Below are 18,179 nucleotides of genomic sequence, written 5' to 3'. Positions count from 1 at the left end.
CCAAAGCTATGAGCGCAAAGATAAAAATGCGACACACCACCCTCGGGAGGGCTCGAACTTCCAACCTTTCGGTTAAGAGCCGAACTCGTTAGCCGATTGCGCCGCGCAGGCAATCGTGCTGCACTCTCACGACCGTCAGAACATTCCTCCAAAGCTATGAACGCAAAGATAAAAATGCGACACACCGCCCCCGGGAGGCCTCGAACCTCCAACCTTTCGGTTAAGAGCCTAACTCGTTACCGATTGCGCCGCGGAGGCAGCCGCGCTGCACTCTCACGTCCGTCAAAACATTCCTCCAAAGCTATGAGCGCAAAGATAAAAATGCGACACACCACCCTCGGGAGGGCTCGAACTTCCAACCTTTCGGTTAAGAGCCGAACTCGTTAGCCGATTGCGCCGCGCAGGCAGTCGTGCTGCACTCTCACGACCGTCAGAACATTCCTCCAAAGCTATCAGCGCAAAGATAAAAATGCGACACACCGCCTTCGGGAGGGCTCGAACTTCCAACCTTTTGGTTAAGAGCCGAACTCGTTACCGATTGCGCCGCGGAGGCAGCCGCGCTGCACTCTAAAGACCGTCAAAACATTCCTCCAGAGCTATGAGCGCGAAGATAAAAATGCGACACACCGACCCCGGGAGACCTCGAACGTCCAAACTTTCGGTTAAGAGCCGAACTCGTTACCGATTGCGCCGCGGAGGCAGTCGTGCTGCACTCTCACGACCGTCAGAACATTCCTCCAAAGCTATCAGCGCAAAGAAAAAATGCGACACACCGCCCCCGGGAGTGCTCGAACCTCCAACCTTTCGGTTAAGAGCCGAACTCGTTAGCCGATTGCGCCGCGGAGGCAGTCGTGCTGCACTCTCACGATCGTCAGAACATTCCTCCAAAGCCATCAGAAAAAAGCAACAGACACCGCCCCCGGGAGGGCTCGAACCTCCAACCTTTCCGGTAACAGCCGAAAGCGCTAGACGCTTGCGCGACAGAGGCAGTCGTGCTGCTCTCTCACCACCGTCAGAACCTTTCTCAAAAGCTATCAGCGTAAAAAAAGCGACCCACCGCCCCCGGGAGGGCTCGAACTTCCAACCTTTCCGCTAAAAGCCGAACGCGCTAGCCGCTTGCGCCACGGAAGCAGTCATGCTGCTCTCTCACCACCATCAGAACTTTTCTCAAAAGCTATCAGCGTAAAGATAAAAATGCGACACACCGACCGCGGGATGGCTCGAACTTCCAAACTTCCGGTTAAGAGCCGAACTCGTTAGCCGATTGCGCTGCGGAGGCAGTCGTGCTGCACTCTCACGACCGTCAGAACATTCCTCCAAAGCTATCAGCGCAAAGAAAAAAATGCGACACACCGCCCCCGGGAGGGCTCGATCCTCACCCCTTTCGGTTAAGAGCCGAACTCGTTACCGATTGCGCCGCGGAGGCAGCCGCGCTGCACTCTCACGACCGTCAAAACATACCTCCAAAGCTATGAACGCAAAGATAAAAATGCGACTCACCCCCCCGGGAGGCCTCGAACCTCCAACCTTTCGGTTAAGAGCCGAACTCGTTAGCCGATTGCGCCGCGCAGGCAGCCGCGCTGCACTCTCACGTCCGTCAAAACATTCCTCCAAAGCTATGAACGAAAAGATAAAAATGCGACACACCGCCCCCGGGAGGCCTCGAACCTCCAACCTTTCGGTTAAGAGCCTAACTCGTTACCGATTGCGCCGCGCAGGCAGCCGCGCTGCACTCTCACGTCCGTCAAAACATTCCTCCAAAGCTATGAGCGCAAAGATAAAAATGCGACACACCACCCTCGGGAGGGCTCGAACTTCCAACCTTTCGGTTAAGAGCCGAACTCGTTAGCCGATTGCGCCGCGCAGGCAATCGTGCTGCACTCTCACGACCGTCAGAACATTCCTCCAAAGCTATGAACGCAAAGATAAAAATGCGACACACCGCCCCCGGGAGGCCTCGAACCTCCAACCTTTCGGTTAAGAGCCTAACTCGTTACCGATTGCGCCGCGGAGGCAGCCGCGCTGCACTCTCACGTCCGTCAAAACATTCCTCCAAAGCTATGAGCGCAAAGATAAAAATGCGACACACCACCCTCGGGAGGGCTCGAACTTCCAACCTTTCGGTTAAGAGCCGAACTCGTTAGCCGATTGCGCCGCGCAGGCAGTCGTGCTGCACTCTCACGACCGTCAGAACATTCCTCCAAAGCTATCAGCGCAAAGATAAAAATGCGACACACCGCCTTCGGGAGGGCTCGAACTTCCAACCTTTTGGTTAAGAGCCGAACTCGTTACCGATTGCGCCGCGGAGGCAGCCGCGCTGCACTCTCAAGACCGTCAAAACATTCCTCCAGAGCTATGAGCGCGAAGATAAAAATGCGACACACCGACCCCGGGAGACCTCGAACGTCCAAACTTTCGGTTAAGAGCCGAACTCGTTACCGATTGCGCCGCGGAGGCAGTCGTGCTGCACTCTCACGACCGTCAGAACATTCCTCCAAAGCTATCAGCGCAAAGAAAAAATGCGACACACCGCCCCCGGGAGTGCTCGAACCTCCAACCTTTCGGTTAAGAGCCGAACTCGTTAGCCGATTGCGCCGCGGAGGCAGTCGTGCTGCACTCTCACGATCGTCAGAACATTCCTCCAAAGCCATCAGAAAAAAGCAACAGACACCGCCCCCGGGAGGGCTCGAACCTCCAACCTTTCCGGTAACAGCCGAAAGCGCTAGACGCTTGCGCGACAGAGGCAGTCGTGCTGCTCTCTCACCACCGTCAGAACCTTTCTCAAAAGCTATCAGCGTAAAAAAAGCGACACACCGCCCCCAGGAGGGCTCGAACATCTTTTTCTCCAAAGCTATCAGCGCAAAGAAAAAAAAGCGACACACCACCCCCGGGAGGTCTCGAACCTCCAACCTTTCGGTTACCAGCCGGACGCGATAGCCGATTGCGCCCCGGAGGCAGTCGTGCTGCTCTCTCACCACCGTCAGAACTTTTCTCAAAAGCTATCAGCAGAAAGAAAGAAAAGCGACACACCGCCCCCTGGAGGGCTCGAACCTCCAACCTTTCGGTTAACAGCCGGACGCGCTAGCCGATTGCGCCAAGGAGGCAGTCGTGCTGATCTCTCACCACCGTGAAAACTTTTCTCAATACCTATCAGCGCAAAGAAAAAAAGCAAAACAACGCGCCCGGGAGGGCTCGAACCTCCAACCTTTCGGTTAACAGCCGAACGTGCTAGCAGATTGCGCCGTAGAGGCAGTCGTGCTGTACTCTCAGCAGCGTCAGAACTTTCCATCAAAGCTAACAGTGCAAAGAAAAAAGTAGCTAGACAATGCCCCCGGGAGGGCTCGAACCTCCAACATTTCGGTCAATAGCCGAACTCATTAGCCAACTGCGCCGCGGAGGCAGTCGTGCTGTACTCTCATCAACGACAGAACATTTCTCCAAAGCTATCAGCGCAAAGAAAAAAGTAGCAAGACAACGTCCTCGCGAGGGCTCGAACCTTCGACCTTTCGGTTAAATGCCGAACTTGCTAGCCAATTGCGCCACGGAGGCAGTCGTGCTGCACTCTCACCACCGTCAGAACATTCCATCAAAGCTAACAGTGCAAAGAAAAAAGAAGCTAGACAACGCCCCCGGGAGGGCTCGAACCTCCAACCTTTCGGTTTACAGCCGATCGCGCAAGCCAATTGCGCAACGAAGGCAGTCGTGCTGCACTCTCACGACCGTCAGAACATTCCTCCAAAGCTATCAGCGATAAGAAAAAATGCGACACACCGCCCCCGGGAGGGTCGAACCTCCAACCTTTCGGTTAAGAGCCGAACTCGTTAGCCGATTTCGCTGCGGAGGCAGTCGTGCTGCACTCTCACAACCGTCAGAACATTCCTCCAAAGCCATCAGCGCAAAGAAAAAAAAGCGACACACACCGCCCCTGGGAAGACTTGAACCTCCAATCTTTCGCTTAAGAGCCGAACTCCTTAGCCGTTTGCGCCGCGGAGGCAGGCGTGCTGCACTCTCACGACAGTCAAAACATTCCTTCAAAGCTATGAGCGCAAAGAAAAAAAAGCAACACACACCACCCCCGGGAGGACTTGAACCTCCAAACTTTCGGTTAAGAGCCGAACTCGTTAGCCGATTGCACCGCGGAGGCAGTCATTCTGAACTCTCACGACCGCCAGAACATTCCTCCAAAGCTATCAACGCAAAGAAAAGAGACCGCTACAGCGCCCCCGGGAAGGCTCGAACCTGCAACCTTTCGGTTAACAGCCGAACGCGCTAGCTAATTGCGCCACGGAGGCAGTCGTGCTCCTCTTTCACCACCGTCACAACTTTTCTACAAAGCCATCAGCGTTAAGAAAAAAAAAGCGACACACCGCCCCCGGGAGGGCTCGAACTTCCAACCTTTCTGCTAACAGCCGAACGCGCTAGCCGCTTGCGCCATGGAAGCAGTCATGCTGCTCTCTCACCACCATCAGAACTTTTCTCAAAAGCTATCAGCGTAAAGATAAAAATGCGACACACCGACCGCGGGATGGCTCGAACTTCCAACCTTCCGGTTAAGAGCCGAACTCGTTAGCCAATTGCGCTGCGGAGGCAGTCGTGCTGAATTCTCACGACCGTCAGAACATTCCTCCAAAGCTATCATCGCAAAGAAAAAAATGCGACACACCGCCCTCGGGAGGGCTCGAACTTCCAACCTTTCGGTTAAGAGCCGAACACGTTAGCCGATGGCGCCGCGGAGGCAGTCGTGCTGCACTCTCACGACCATCAGAACATTCCTCCAAAGCTATCAGCGCAAAGATAAAAATGCGACACACCACCCTCGGGAGTGCTCGAACTTCCAACCTTTCGGTTAAGAGCCGAACTCTTTACCGATTGCGCCGCGGAGGCAGCCACGCTGCACTCTCACTACCGTCAAAACATTCCTCCAAAGCTATGAGCGCAAAGATAAAAATGCGACACACCGCCCCCAGGGAGGCCTCGAACGTCCAACCTTTCAGTTTAGAGCCGAACTCGTTACCGATTGCGCCGCGGAGGCAGTCGTGCTGCACTCTCCCGACCGTCCGCACATTCCTCCAAAGCTATGAGCGCAAAGATAAAAATGCGTCACACCGTCCTCGGGAGGGCTCGAACTTCCAACCTTTTGGTTGAGAGCCTAACTCGTTACCGATTGCGCCGCGCAGGCAGCCGCGCTGCACTCTCACGTCCGTCAAAACATTCCTCCAAAGCTATGAGCGCAAAGATAAAAATGCGACACACCACCCTCGGGAGGGCTCGAACTTCCAACCTTTCGGTTAAGAGCCGAACTCGTTAGCCGATTGCGCCGCGCAGGCAGTCGTGCTGCACTCTCACGACCGTCAGAACATTCCTCCAAAGCTATGAACGCAAAGATAAAAATGCGACACACCGCCCCCGGGAGGCCTCGAACCTCCAACCTTTCGGTTAAGAGCCTAACTCGTTACCGATTGCGCCGCGGAGGCAGCCGCGCTGCACTCTCACGTCCGTCAAAACATTCCTCCAAAGCTATGAGCGCAAAGATAAAAATGCGACACACCACCCTCGGGAGGGCTCGAACTTCCAACCTTTCGGTTAAGAGCCGAACTCGTTAGCCGATTGCGCCGCGCAGGCAGTCGTGCTGCACTCTCACGACCGTCAGAACATTCCTCCAAAGCTATCAGCGCAAAGATAAAAATGCGACACACCGCCTTCGGGAGGGCTCGAACTTCCAACCTTTTGGTTAAGAGCCGAACTCGTTACCGATTGCGCCGCGGAGGCAGCCGCGCTGCACTCTCAAGACCGTCAAAACATTCCTACAGAGCTATGAGCGCGAAGATAAAAATGCGACACACCGACCCCGGGAGGCCTCGAACGTCCAAACTTTCGGTTAAGAGCCGAACTCGTTACCAATTGCGCCGCGGAGGCTGTCGTGCTGCACTCTCACGACCGTCAGAACATTCCTCCAAAGCTATCAGCGCAAAGAAAAAATGCGACACACCGCCCCCGGGAGTGCTCGAACCTCCAACCTTTCGGTTAAGAGCCGAACTCGTTAGCCGATTGCGCCGCGGAGGCAGTCGTGCTGCACTCTCACGATCGTCAAAACATTCCTCCAAAGCCATCAGCGCAAAGAGAAAAAAGCAACAGACACCACCCCCGGGAGGGCTCGAACCTCCAACCTTTCGGTTAAGAGCCGAACTCGTTACCGATTGCGCAGCGGAGGCAGCCGCGCTGCACTTTCACGACCGTCAAAACATTCCTCCAAAGCTATGAGCGCAAAGATAAAAATGCGACCACCGCCCCCGGGAGGCCTCGAACGTCCAACCTTTCGGTTTAGAGCCGAACTCGTTACCGATTGCGCCGCGGAGCCAGTCGTGCTGCACTCTCCCGACCGTCCGCACATTCCTCCAAAGCTATCAGCGCAAAGAAAAAAAGCAAAACAACTCGCCCGGGAGGGCTCGAACCTCCAACCTTTCGGTTAACAGCCGAACGTGCTAGCAGATTGCGCCGTAGAGGCAGTCGTGCTGTACTCTCAGCAGCGTCAGAACTTTCCATAAGGGCTAACAGTGCAAAGAAAAAAGAAGCTAGACAATGCCCCCGGGAGGGCTCGAACCTCCAACATTTCGGTCAATAGCCGAACTCATTAGCCAATTGCGCCGCGGAGGCAGTCGTGCTGTACTCTCATCAACGACAGAACATTTCTCCAAAGCTATCAGCGCAAAGAAAAACGTAGCAAGACAACGTCCTCGCGAGGGCTCGAACCTTCGACCTTTCGGTTAAATGCCGAACTTGCTAGCCAATTGCGCCACGGAGGCAGTCGTGCTGCACTCTCACCACTGTCAGAACATTCCATCAAAGCTAACAGTGCAAAGAAAAAAGAAGCTAGACAACGCCCCCGGAGGGCTCGAACCTCCAACCTTTCGGTTTACAGCCGATCACGCAAGCCAATTGCGCAACGAAGGCAGTCGTGCTGCACTCTCACGACCGTCAGAACATTCCTCCAAAGCTATCAGCGATAAGAAAAAATGCGACACACCGCCCCCGGGAGGGTCGAACCTCCAACCTTTCGGTTAAGAGCCGAACTCGTTAGCGGATTTCGCTGCGGAGGCAGTCGTGCTGCACTCTCACGACCGTCAGAACATTGCTCCAAAGCCATCAGCGCAAAGAAAAAAAAGCGACACACACCGCCCCTGGGAAGACTTGAACCTCCAACCATCCGCTTAAGAGCCGAACTCCTTAGCCGATTGCGCCACGGAGGCAGGCGTGCTGCACTCTCACGACAGTCAAAACATTCCTCCAAAGCTATGAGCGCAAAGAAAAAAAAGCAACACACACCACCCCCGGGAGGACTTGAACCTCCAACCTTTCGGTTAAGAGCCTAACTCGTTAGCCGATTGCACCGCGGAGGCAGTCATTCTGAACTCTCACGACCGCCAGAACATTCCTCCAAAGCTATCAACGCAAAGAAAAGAGACCGCTACAGCGCCCCCGGGAAGGCTCGAACCTGCAACCTTTCGGTTAACAGCCGAACGCGCTAGCTAATTGCGCCACGGAGGCAGTCATGCTGCTCTCTCACCACCATCAGAACTTTTCTCAAAAGCTATCAGCGTAAAGATAAAAATGCGACACACCGACCGCGGGATGGCTCGAACTTCCAACCTTCCGGTTAAGAGCCGAACTCGTTAGCCGATTGCGCTGCGGAGGCAGTCGTGCTGCACTCTCACGACCGTCAGAACATTCCTCCAAAGCTATCAGCGCAAAGAAAAAAATGCGACACACCGCCCCCGGGAGGGCTCGATCCTCACCCCTTTCGGTTAAGAGCCGAACTCGTTACCGATTGCGCCGCGGAGGCAGGCGCGCTGCACTCTCACGACCGTCAAAACATACCTCCAAAGCTATGAACGCAAAGATAAAAATGCGACACACCGCCCCCGGGAGGCCTCGAACCTCCAACCTTTCGGTTAAGAGCCTAACTCGTTACCGATTGCGCCGCGGAGGCAGCCGCGCTGCACTCGCACGTCCGTCAAAACATTCCTCCAAAGCTATGAACGCAAAGATAAAAATGCGACTCACCCCCCCGGGAGGCCTCGAACCTCCAACCTTTCGGTTAAGAGCCGAACTCGTTAGTCGATTGCGCCGCGCAGGCAGCCGCGCTGCACTCTCACGTCCGTCAAAACATTCCTCCAAAGCTATGAACGAAAAGATAAAAATGCGACACACCACCCCCGGGAGGCCTCGAACCTCCAACCTTTCGGTTAAGAGCCTAACTCGTTACCGATTGCGCCGCGCAGGCAGCCGCGCTGCACTCTCACGTCCGTCAAAACATTCCTCCAAAGCTATGAGCGCAAAGATAAAAATGCGACACACCACCCTCGGGAGGGCTCGAACTTCCAACCTTTCGGTTAAGAGCCGAACTCGTTAGCCGATTGCGCCGCGCAGGCAGTCGTGCTGCACTCTCACGACCGCCAGAACATTCCTCCAAAGCTATCAGCGCAAAGATAAAAATGCGACACACCGCCTTCGGGAGGGCTCGAACTTCCAACCTTTTGGTTAAGAGCCGAACTCGTTACCGATTGCGCCACGGAGGCAGCCGCGCTGCACTCTCAAGACCGTCAAAACATTCCTCCAGAGCTATGAGCTCGAAGATAAAAATGCGACACACCGACCCCGGGAGACCTCGAACGTCCAAACTTTCGGTTAAGAGCCGAACTCGTTACCAATTGCGCAGCGGAGGCAGTCGTGCTGCACTCTCACGACCGTCAGAACATTCCTCCAAAGCTATCAGCGCAAAGAAAAAATGCGACACACCGCCCCCGGGAGTGCTCGAACCTCCAACCTTTCGGTTAAGAGCCGAACTCGTTAGCCGATTGCGCCACGGAGGCAGTCGTGCTGCACTCTCACGATCGTCAGAACATTCCTCCAAAGCCATCAGCGCAAAGAGAAAAAAGCAACAGACACCGCCCCCGGCAGGGCTCGAACCTCCAACCTTTCGGTTAAGAGCCGAACTCGTTACCGATTGCGCAGCGGAGGCAGCTGCGCTGCACTTTCACGACCGTCAAAACATTCCTCCAAAGCTATGAGCGCAAAGATAAAAATGCGACCACCGCCCCCGGGAGGCCTCAAACCTCCAACCTTTCAGTTAAGAGCCGAACTCGTTACCGATTGCGCCGCGGAGGCTGCCGCGCTGCGCTCTCACGACCGTCAAAAATTTCCTCCAAAGCTATGAGCGCGAAGATAAACATGCGACACACCGCCCTCGGGAGGGCTCGAACTTCCAACCTTTCGGTTAAGAGCCGAACACGTTAGCCGATTGCGCCGCGGAGGCAGTCGTGCTGCACTCTCACGACCATCAGAACATTCCTCCAAAGCTATCATCGCAAAGAAAAAAATGCGACACACCGCCCTCGGGAGGGCTCGAACTTCCAACCTTTCGGTTAAGAGCCGAACACGTTAGCCGATGGCGCCGCGGAGGCAGTCGTGCTGCACTCTCACGACCATCAGAACATTCCTCCAAAGCTATCAGCGCAAAGATAAAAATGCGACACACCACCCTCGGGAGTGCTCGAACTTCCAACCTTTCGGTTAAGAGCCGAACTCGTTACCGATTGCGCCGCGGAGGCAGCCACGCTGCACTCTCACTACCGTCAAAACATTCCTCCAAAGCTATGAGCGCAAAGATAAAAATGCGACACACCGCCCCAGGGAGGCCTCGAACGTCCAACCTTTCAGTTTAGAGCCGAACTCGTTACCGATTGCGCCGCGGAGGCAGTCGTGCTGCACTCTCCCGACCGTCCGCACATTCCTCCAAAGCTATGAGCGCAAAGATAAAAATGCGTCACACCGTCCTCGGGAGGGCTCGAACTTCCAACCTTTCGGTTAAGAGCCGAACTCGTTAGCCGATTGCGCCGCGCAGGCAGTCGTGCTGCACTCTCACGACCGTCAGAACATTCCTCCAAAGCTATCAGCGCAAAGATAAAAATGCGACACACCGCCTTCGGGAGGGCTCGAACTTCCAACCTTTTGGTTAAGAGCCGAACTCGTTACCGATTGCGCCGCGGAGGCAGCCGCGCTGCACTCTCAAGACCGTCAAAATATTCCTCCAGAGCTATGAGCGCGAAGATAAAAATGCGACACACCGACCCCGGGAGGCCTCGAACGTCCAAACTTTCGGTTAAGAGCCGAACTCGTTACCAATTGCGCCGCGGAGGCTGTCGTGCTGCACTCTCACGACCGTCAGAACATTCCTCCAAAGCTATCAGCGCAAAGAAAAAATGCGACACACCGCCCCCGGGAGTGCTCGAACCTCCAACCTTTCGGTTAAGAGCCGAACTCGTTAGCCGATTGCGCCGCGGAGGCAGTCGTGCTGCACTCTCACGATCGTCAGAACATTCCTCCAAAGCCATCAGCGCAAAGAGAAAAAAGCAACAGACACCACCCCCGGGAGGGCTCGAACCTCCAACCTTTCGGTTAAGAGCCGAACTCGTTACCGATTGCGCAGCGGAGGCAGCCGCGCTGCACTTTCACGACCGTCAAAACATTCCTCCAAAGCTATGAGCGCAAAGATAAAAATGCGACCACCGCCCCCGGGAGGCCTCGAACGTCCAACCTTTCGGTTTAGAGCCGAACTCGTTACCGATTGCGCCGCGGAGGCAGTCGTGCTGCACTCTCCCGACCGTCCGCACGTTCCTCCAAAGCTATCAGCGCAAAGAAAAAAAGCAAAACAACGCGCCCGGGAGGGCTCGAACCTCCAACCTTTCGGTTAACAGCCGAACGTGCTAGCAGATTGCGCCGTAGAGGCAGTCGTGCTGTACTCTCAGCAGCGTCAGAACTTTCCATAAGGGCTAACAGTGCAAAGAAAAAAGAAGCTAGACAATGCCCCCGGGAGGGCTCGAACCTCCAACATTTCGGTCAATAGCCGAACTCATTAGCCAATTGCGCCGCGGAGGCAGTCGTGCTGTACTCTCATCAACGACAGAACATTTCTCCAAAGCTATCAGCGCAAAGAAAAAAGTAGCAAGACAACGTCCTCGCGAGGGCTCGAACCTTCGACCTTTCGGTTAAATGCCGAACTTGCTAGCCAATTGCGCCACGGAGGCAGTCGTGCTGCACTCTCACCACTGTCAGAACATTCCATCAAAGCTAACAGTGCAAAGAAAAAAGAAGCTAGACAACGCCCCCGGGAGGGCTCGAACCTCCAACCTTTCGGTTTACAGCCGATCACGCAAGCCAATTGCGCAACGAAGGCAGTCGTGCTGCACTCTCACGACCGTCAGAACATTCCTCCAAAGCTATCAGCGATAAGAAAAAATGCGACACACCGCCCCCGGGAGGGTCGAACCTCCAACCTTTCGGTTAAGAGCCGAACTTGTTAGCGGATTTCGCTGCGGAGGCAGTCGTGCTGCACTCTCACGACCGTCAGAACATTGCTCCAAAGCCATCAGCGCAAAGAAAAAAAAGCGACACACACCGCCCCTGGGAAGACTTGAACCTCCAACCATCCGCTTAAGAGCCGAACTCCTTAGCCGATTGCGCCGCGGAGGCAGGCGTGCTGCACTCTCACGACAGTCAAAACATTCCTCCAAAGCTATGAGCGCAAAGAAAAAAAAGCAACACACACCACCCCCGGGAGGACTTGAACCTCCAAACTTTCGGTTAAGAGCCGAACTCGTTAGCCGATTGCACCGCGGAGGCAGTCATTCTGAACTCTCACGACCGCCAGAACATTCCTCCAAAGCTATCAACGCAAAGAAAAGAGACCGCTACAGCGCCCCCGGGAAGGCTCGAACCTGCAACCTTTCGGTTAACAGCCGAACGCGCTAGCTAATTGCGCCACGGAGGCAGTCGTGCTCCTCTTTCACCACCGTCAGAACTTTTCTACAAAGCCTTCAGCGTTAAGAAAAAAAAAGCGACCCACCGCCCCCGGGAGGGCTCGAACTTCCAACCTTTCCGCTAAAAGCCGAACGCACTAGCCGCTTGCGCCACGGAAGCAGTCATGCTGCTCTCTCACCACCATCAGAACTTTTCTCAAAAGCTATCAGCGTAAAGATAAAACTGCGACACACCGACCGCGGGATGGCTCGAACTTCCAACCTTCCGGTTAAGAGCCGAACTCGTTAGCCGATTGCGCTACGGAGGCAGTCGTGCTGCACTCTCACGACCGTCAGAACATTCCTCCAAAGCTATCAGCGCAAAGAAAAAAATGCGACACACCGCCCCCGGGAGGGCTCGATCCTCACCCCTTTCGGTTAAGAGCCGAACTCGTTACCGATTGCGCCGCGGAGGCAGCCGCGCTGCACTCTCACGACCGTCAAAACATACCTCCAAAGCTATGAACGCAAAGATAAAAATGCGACACACCGCCCCCGGGAGGCCTCGAACCTCCAACCTTTCGGTTAAGAGCCTAACTCGTTACCGATTGCGCCGCGGAGGCAGCCGCGCTGCACTCTCATGTCCGTCAAAACATTCCTCCAAAGCTATGAACGCAAAGATAAAAATGCGACTCACCCCCCCGGGAGGCCTCGAACCTACAACCTTTCGGTTAAGAGCCGAACTCGTTAGCCGATTGCGCCGCGCAGGCAGCCGCGCTGCACTCTCACGTCCGTCAAAACATTCCTCCAAAGCTATGAACGAAAAGATAAAAATGCGACACACCGCCCCCGGGAGGCCTCGAACCTCCAACCTTTCGGTTAAGAGCCTAACTCGTTACCGATTGCGCCGCGCAGGCAGCCGCGCTGCACTCTCACGTCCGTCAAAACATTCCTCCAAAGCTATGAGCGCAAAGATAAAAATGCGACACACCACCCTCGGGAGGGCTCGAACTTCCAACCTTTCGGTTAAGAGCCGAACTCGTTAGCCGATTGCGCCGCGCAGGCAATCGTGCTGCACTCTCACGACCGTCAGAACATTCCTCCAAAGCTATGAACGCAAAGATAAAAATGCGACACACCGCCCCCGGGAGGCCTCGAACCTCCAACCTTTCGGTTAAGAGCCTAACTCGTTACCGATTGCGCCGCGGAGGCAGCCGCGCTGCACTCTCACGTCCGTCAAAACATTCCTCCAAAGCTATGAGCGCAAAGATAAAAATGCGACACACCACCCTCGGGAGGGCTCGAACTTCCAACCTTTCGGTTAAGAGCCGAACTCGTTAGCCGATTGCGCCGCGCAGGCAGTCGTGCTGCACTCTCACGACCGTCAGAACATTCCTCCAAAGCTATCAGCGCAAAGATAAAAATGCGACACACCGCCTTCGGGAGGGCTCGAACTTCCAACCTTTCAGTTAAGAGCCGAACTCGTTACCGATTGCGCCGCGGAGGCTGCCGCGCTGCGCTCTCACGACCGTCAAAAATTTCCTCCAAAGCTATGAGCGCGAAGATAAAAATGCGACACACCGCCGTCGGGAGGGCTCGAACTTCCAACCTTTCGGTTAAGAGCCGAACACGTTAGCCAATTGCGCCGCGGAGGCAGTCGTGCTGCACTCTCACGACCATCAGAACATTCCTCCAAAGCTATGAGCGCAAAGATAAAAATGCGACACACCGCCCTCGGGAGGCCTCGAACGTCTAACCTTTCGGTTAACAGCCGAACGCGCTAGCCGATTGCGCCACGGAGGCAGTCGTGCTGATCTCTCACCACCGTCAGAACTTTTCTCAAAAGCTATCAGCGCAAAGAAAAAAATGCGACACACACCGCCCCTGGGAAGACTTGAACCTCCAACCATCCGCTTAAGAGCCGAACTCCTTAGGCGATTGCGCCGCGGAGGCAGGCGTGCTGCACTCTCACGACCGTCAAAACATTCCTCCAAAGCTATGAGCGCAAAGAAAAAAAAAGCAACACACACCACCCCCGGGAGGGCTCGAACCTCCAACCTTTCGGTTAAGAGCCGAACTCGTTAGCCGATTGCACCGCGGAGGCAGTCATGCTGCACTCTCACGACCGTCAGAACATTCCTCCAAAGCTATCAACGCAAAGAAAAGAGACCACTACAGCGCCCCCAGGAAGGCTCGAACCTGCAACCTTTCGGTTAACAGCCGAACGCGCTAGCTAATTGCGCCACGGAGGCAGTCGTGCTCCTCTTTCACCACCGTCAGAACTTTTCTACAAAGCCATCAGCGTTAAGAAAAAAAAGCGACACACCGCCCCCGGGAGGTCTCGAACTTCCAACATTTCCCTTAACAGCCGAACGCACTAGCCGATTGCGCCACGGAGGCAGTCGTGCTGATCTCTCACCACCCTGAAAACTTTTCTCAAAAGATATCAGCGGAAAGAAAAAAAAGCGACACACCGCCCCCTGGAGGGCTCGAACCTCCAACCTTTCCGTTAGGAGCCGAACTCGTTAGCCGATTCCGCCACGGAGGCAGTCGTGCTGCACTCTCACGACCGTCAGAATATTCCTCCAAAGCTATCAGTGCAAAGAAAAAAATGCGACTCACCGCCCCCGGGAGGGCTCGAACCTCCAACCTTTCGGTTAAGAGCCGAACTCGTTACCGATTGCGCCGCGGAGGCAGCCGCGCTGCACTCTCACGACCGCCAAAACATTCCTCCAAAGCTATGAGCGCAAAGATAAAAATGCGACACACCGCCCTCGGGAGGGCTCGAACTTCCAACCTTTCGGTTAAGAGCCGAACACGTTAGCCAATTGCGCCGCGGAGGCAGTCGTGCTGCACTCTCACGGCCATCAGAACATTCCTCCAAAGCTATCAGCGCAAAGATAAAAATGCGACACACCGCCCTCGAGAGGGCTCAAACTTCCAACCTTTCGGTTAAGAGCCGAACTCGTTACCGATTGCGCCGCGGAGGCAGCCGCGCTGCACTCTCACGACCGTCAAAACATACCTCCAAAGCTATGAACGCAAAGATAAAAATGCGACACACCGCCCCCGGGAGGCCTCGAACCTCCAACCTTTCGGTTAAGAGCCTAACTCGTTACCGATTGCGCCGCGGAGGCAGCCGCGCTGCACTCCTCTCACGTCCGTCAAAACATTCCTCCAAAGCTATGAACGCAAAGATAAAAATGCGACACACCGCCCCCGGGACGCCTCGAACCTCCAACCTTTCGGTTAAGAGCCGAACTCGTTAGCCGATTGCGCCGCGCAGGCAGCCGCGCTGCACTCTCACGTCCGTCAAAACATTCCTCCAAAGCTATGAACGCAAAGATAAAAATGCGACACACCGCCCCCGGGAGGCCTCGAACCTCCAACCTTTCGGTTAAGATCCTAACTCGTTACCGATTGCGCCGCGCTGCATTCTCACGTCCGTCAAAACATTCCTCCAAAGCTATCAACGCAAAGAAAAGAGACCACTACAGCGCCCCCAGGAAGGCTCGAACCTGCAACCTTTCGTTTAACAGCCGAACGCGCTAGCTAATTGCGCCACGGAGGCAGTCGTGCTCCTCTTTCACCACCGTCAGAACTTTTCTACAAAGCCATCAGCGTTAAGAAAAAAAAAGCGACACAACGCCCCCGGGAGTTCTCGAACTTCCAACATTTCCGCTAACAGCCGAACGCACTAGCCGATTGCGCCACGGAGGCAGTCGTGCTGATCTCTCACCACCCTGAAAACTTTTCTCAAAAGTTATCAGCGGAAAGAAAAAAAAGCGGCACACCGCCCCCTGGAGGGCTCGAACCTCCAACCTTTCCGTTAGGAGCCGAACTCGTTAGCCGATTCCGCCACGGAGGCAGTCGTGCTGCACTCTCACGACCGTCAGAATATTCCTCCAAAGCTATCAGTGCAAAGAAAAAAATGCGACTCACCGCCCCCGGGAGGGCTCGAACCTCCAACCTTTCGGTTAAGAGCCAAACTCGTTACCGATTGCGCCGCGGAGGCAGCCGCGCTGCACTCTCACGACCGCCAAAACATTCCTCCAAAGCTATGAGCGCAAAGATAAAAATGCGACACACCGCCCTCGGAAGGGCTCGAACTTCCAACCTTTCGGTTAAGAGCCGAACACGTTAGCCGATTGCGCCGCGGAGGCAGCTTTGCTGCACTCCTCTCACGTCCGTCAAAACATTCCTCCAAAGCTATGAACGCAAAGATAAAAAAGCGACACACCGCCCCATGGAGGGCTCGAACCTCCAACCTTTCGGTTAACAGCCGAACGCGCTAGCCGATTGCGCCACGGAGGCAGTCGTGCTGCTCTCTCACCACCGTCAGAACAATCCTCCAAAGCTATCAGCGCAAAGAAAAAAATGCGACACACCGCCCCCGGGAGGGCTCGAACCTCCAACCTTTCGGTTAAGAGCCTAACTCGTTACCGATTGCGCCGCGCAGGCAGCCGCGCTGCACTCTCACGTCCGTCAACACATTCCTCCAAAGCTATGAGCGCAAAGATAAAAATGCGACACACCACCCTCGGGAGGGCTCGAACTTCCAACCTTTCGGTTAAGAGCCGAACTCGTTAGCTGATTGCGCCGCGCAGGCAGTCGTGCTGCACTCTCACGACCGTCAGAACATTCCTCCAAAGCTATGAACGCAAAGATAAAAATGCGACACACCGCCTCCGGGAGGCCTCGAACCTCCAACCTTTCGGTTAAAAGCCTAACTCGTTACCGATTGCGCCGCGGAGGCAGCCGCGCTGCACTCTCACGTCCGTCAAAACATTCCTCCAAAGCTATGAGCGCAAAGATAAAAATGCGACACACCACCCTCGGGAGGGCTCGAACTTCCAACCTTTCGGTTAAGAGCCGAACTCGTTACCGATTGCGCCGCGCAGGCAGTCGTGCTGCACTCTCACGAACGTCAGGACATTCCTCCAAAGCTATCAGCGCAAAGATAAAAATGCGACACACCGCCTTCGGGAGGGCTCGAACTTCCAACCTTTTGGTTAAGAGCCGAACTCGTTACCGATTGCGCCGCGGAGGCAGCCGCGCTGCACTCTCAAGACCGTCAAAACATTCCTCCAGAGCTATGAGCGCGAAGATAAAAATGCGACACACCGACCCCGGGAGGCCTCGAACGTCCAAACTTTCGGTTAAGAGCCGAACTCGTTACCGATTGCGCCGCGGAGGCAGTCGTGCTGCACTCTCCCGACCGTCCGCACATTCCTCCAAAGCTATGAGCGCAAAGATAAAAATGCGTCACACCGCCCTCGGGAGGGCTCCAACTTCCAACCTTTTGGTTGAGAGCCGAACTCGTTAGCTGATTGCGCTGCGGAGGCAGTCGTGCTGCACTCTCACTACCGAGGAACATTCCTCCAAAGTCATCAGTGCAAAGAGAAAAAAGCAACAGACACCGCCCCCGGGATGGCTCGAACTTCCAACCTTTCCGGTAACAGCCGAAAGCGCTAGACGCTTGCGCGACAGAGGCAGTCGTGCTGCTCTCTCACCACCGTCAGAACCTTTCTCAAAAGCTATCAGCGTAAAAAAAGCGACACACCGCCCCCAGGAGGGCTCGAACCTCTTTTTCTCCAAAGCTATCAGCGCAAAGAAAAAAAAGCGACACACCACCCCCGGGAGGTCTCGAACCTCCAACCTTTCGGTTACCAGCCGGACGCGATAGCCGATTGCGCCCCGGAGGCAGTCGTGCTGCTCTCTCACCATCGTCAGAACTTTTCTCAAAAGCTATCAGCAGAAAGAAAGAAAAGCGACACACCGCCCCCTGGAGGGCTCGAACCTCCAACCTTTCGGTTAACAGCCGGACGCGCTAGCCGATTGCGCCAAGGAGGCAGTCGTGCTGATCTCTCACCACTGTGAAAACTTTTCTCAAAACCTATCAGCGCAAAGAAAAAAAGCAAAACAACGCGCCCGGGAGGGCTCGAACCTCCAACCTTTCGGTTAACAGCCGAACGTGCTAGCAGATTGCGCCGTAGAGGCAGTCGTGCTGTACTCTCAGCAGCGTCAGAACTTTCCATCAAAGCTAACAGTGCAAAGAAAAAAGAAGCTAGACAATGCCCCCGGGAGGGCTCGAACCTCCAACATTTCGGTCAATAGCCGAACTCATTAGCCAACTGCGCCGCGGAGGCAGTCTGTGATGTGATTGCGCGCGTTTAAAAAGTGCGCCACTCCATCAGCCAGAAGAAGATGAAGATAACGCTCGGTTGTGGCACGTGTGGGCGTGAAAATTTTGCTTCAATGAGGTCCTTCCACGGAGATTTCAAGGCCCAATGGCTGGGTACCACGAAAGTACAGAATCTCCAATCGGGACGAGACAAGTGGGCCAGAGCGGCAGGAGAAGCCTGAGCAGAGCAGATCAAGGGA

General features: G+C 55.1%; 10 non-coding genes across 10 annotated transcripts; all 10 read right to left on the bottom strand.

The window, feature by feature from the left end:
• Positions 1-3,030: 3,030 nt before the first annotated feature.
• TRNAN-GUU (transfer RNA asparagine (anticodon GUU)) lies at positions 3,031-3,104 on the bottom strand. The gene has a single exon. It is a non-coding gene; the product is annotated as a tRNA-Asn (tRNA).
• Positions 3,105-3,624: 520 nt separating this feature from the next.
• Positions 3,625-3,698, bottom strand: TRNAY-GUA (transfer RNA tyrosine (anticodon GUA)). The gene has a single exon. It is a non-coding gene; the product is annotated as a tRNA-Tyr (tRNA).
• A 520-nt stretch (positions 3,699-4,218) lies between these two features.
• Positions 4,219-4,292, bottom strand: TRNAN-GUU (transfer RNA asparagine (anticodon GUU)). The gene has a single exon. It is a non-coding gene; the product is annotated as a tRNA-Asn (tRNA).
• Positions 4,293-7,471: 3,179 nt separating this feature from the next.
• On the bottom strand, positions 7,472-7,545 carry TRNAN-GUU (transfer RNA asparagine (anticodon GUU)). The gene has a single exon. It is a non-coding gene; the product is annotated as a tRNA-Asn (tRNA).
• Positions 7,546-8,796: 1,251 nt separating this feature from the next.
• Positions 8,797-8,870, bottom strand: TRNAK-CUU (transfer RNA lysine (anticodon CUU)). Its single transcript has one exon. It is a non-coding gene; the product is annotated as a tRNA-Lys (tRNA).
• A 2,883-nt stretch (positions 8,871-11,753) lies between these two features.
• Positions 11,754-11,827, bottom strand: TRNAN-GUU (transfer RNA asparagine (anticodon GUU)). Its single transcript has one exon. It is a non-coding gene; the product is annotated as a tRNA-Asn (tRNA).
• A 2,590-nt stretch (positions 11,828-14,417) lies between these two features.
• TRNAK-CUU (transfer RNA lysine (anticodon CUU)) lies at positions 14,418-14,490 on the bottom strand. Its single transcript has one exon. It is a non-coding gene; the product is annotated as a tRNA-Lys (tRNA).
• A 1,247-nt stretch (positions 14,491-15,737) lies between these two features.
• On the bottom strand, positions 15,738-15,810 carry TRNAK-CUU (transfer RNA lysine (anticodon CUU)). Its single transcript has one exon. It is a non-coding gene; the product is annotated as a tRNA-Lys (tRNA).
• Positions 15,811-16,035: 225 nt separating this feature from the next.
• TRNAN-GUU (transfer RNA asparagine (anticodon GUU)) lies at positions 16,036-16,109 on the bottom strand. The gene has a single exon. It is a non-coding gene; the product is annotated as a tRNA-Asn (tRNA).
• A 1,465-nt stretch (positions 16,110-17,574) lies between these two features.
• TRNAN-GUU (transfer RNA asparagine (anticodon GUU)) lies at positions 17,575-17,648 on the bottom strand. Its single transcript has one exon. It is a non-coding gene; the product is annotated as a tRNA-Asn (tRNA).
• Between the last annotated feature and the right edge of the window lie 531 nt (positions 17,649-18,179).

Source organism: Rhipicephalus microplus, unplaced genomic scaffold (assembly GCF_043290135.1).
Source record: "Rhipicephalus microplus isolate Deutch F79 unplaced genomic scaffold, USDA_Rmic scaffold_297, whole genome shotgun sequence".
Lineage (NCBI taxonomy): Eukaryota > Metazoa > Arthropoda > Arachnida > Ixodida > Ixodidae > Rhipicephalus > Rhipicephalus microplus.
The sequence above is the reverse complement of the archived record's forward strand: the minus strand, read 5'-3'. Positions and strand labels throughout refer to the sequence as shown.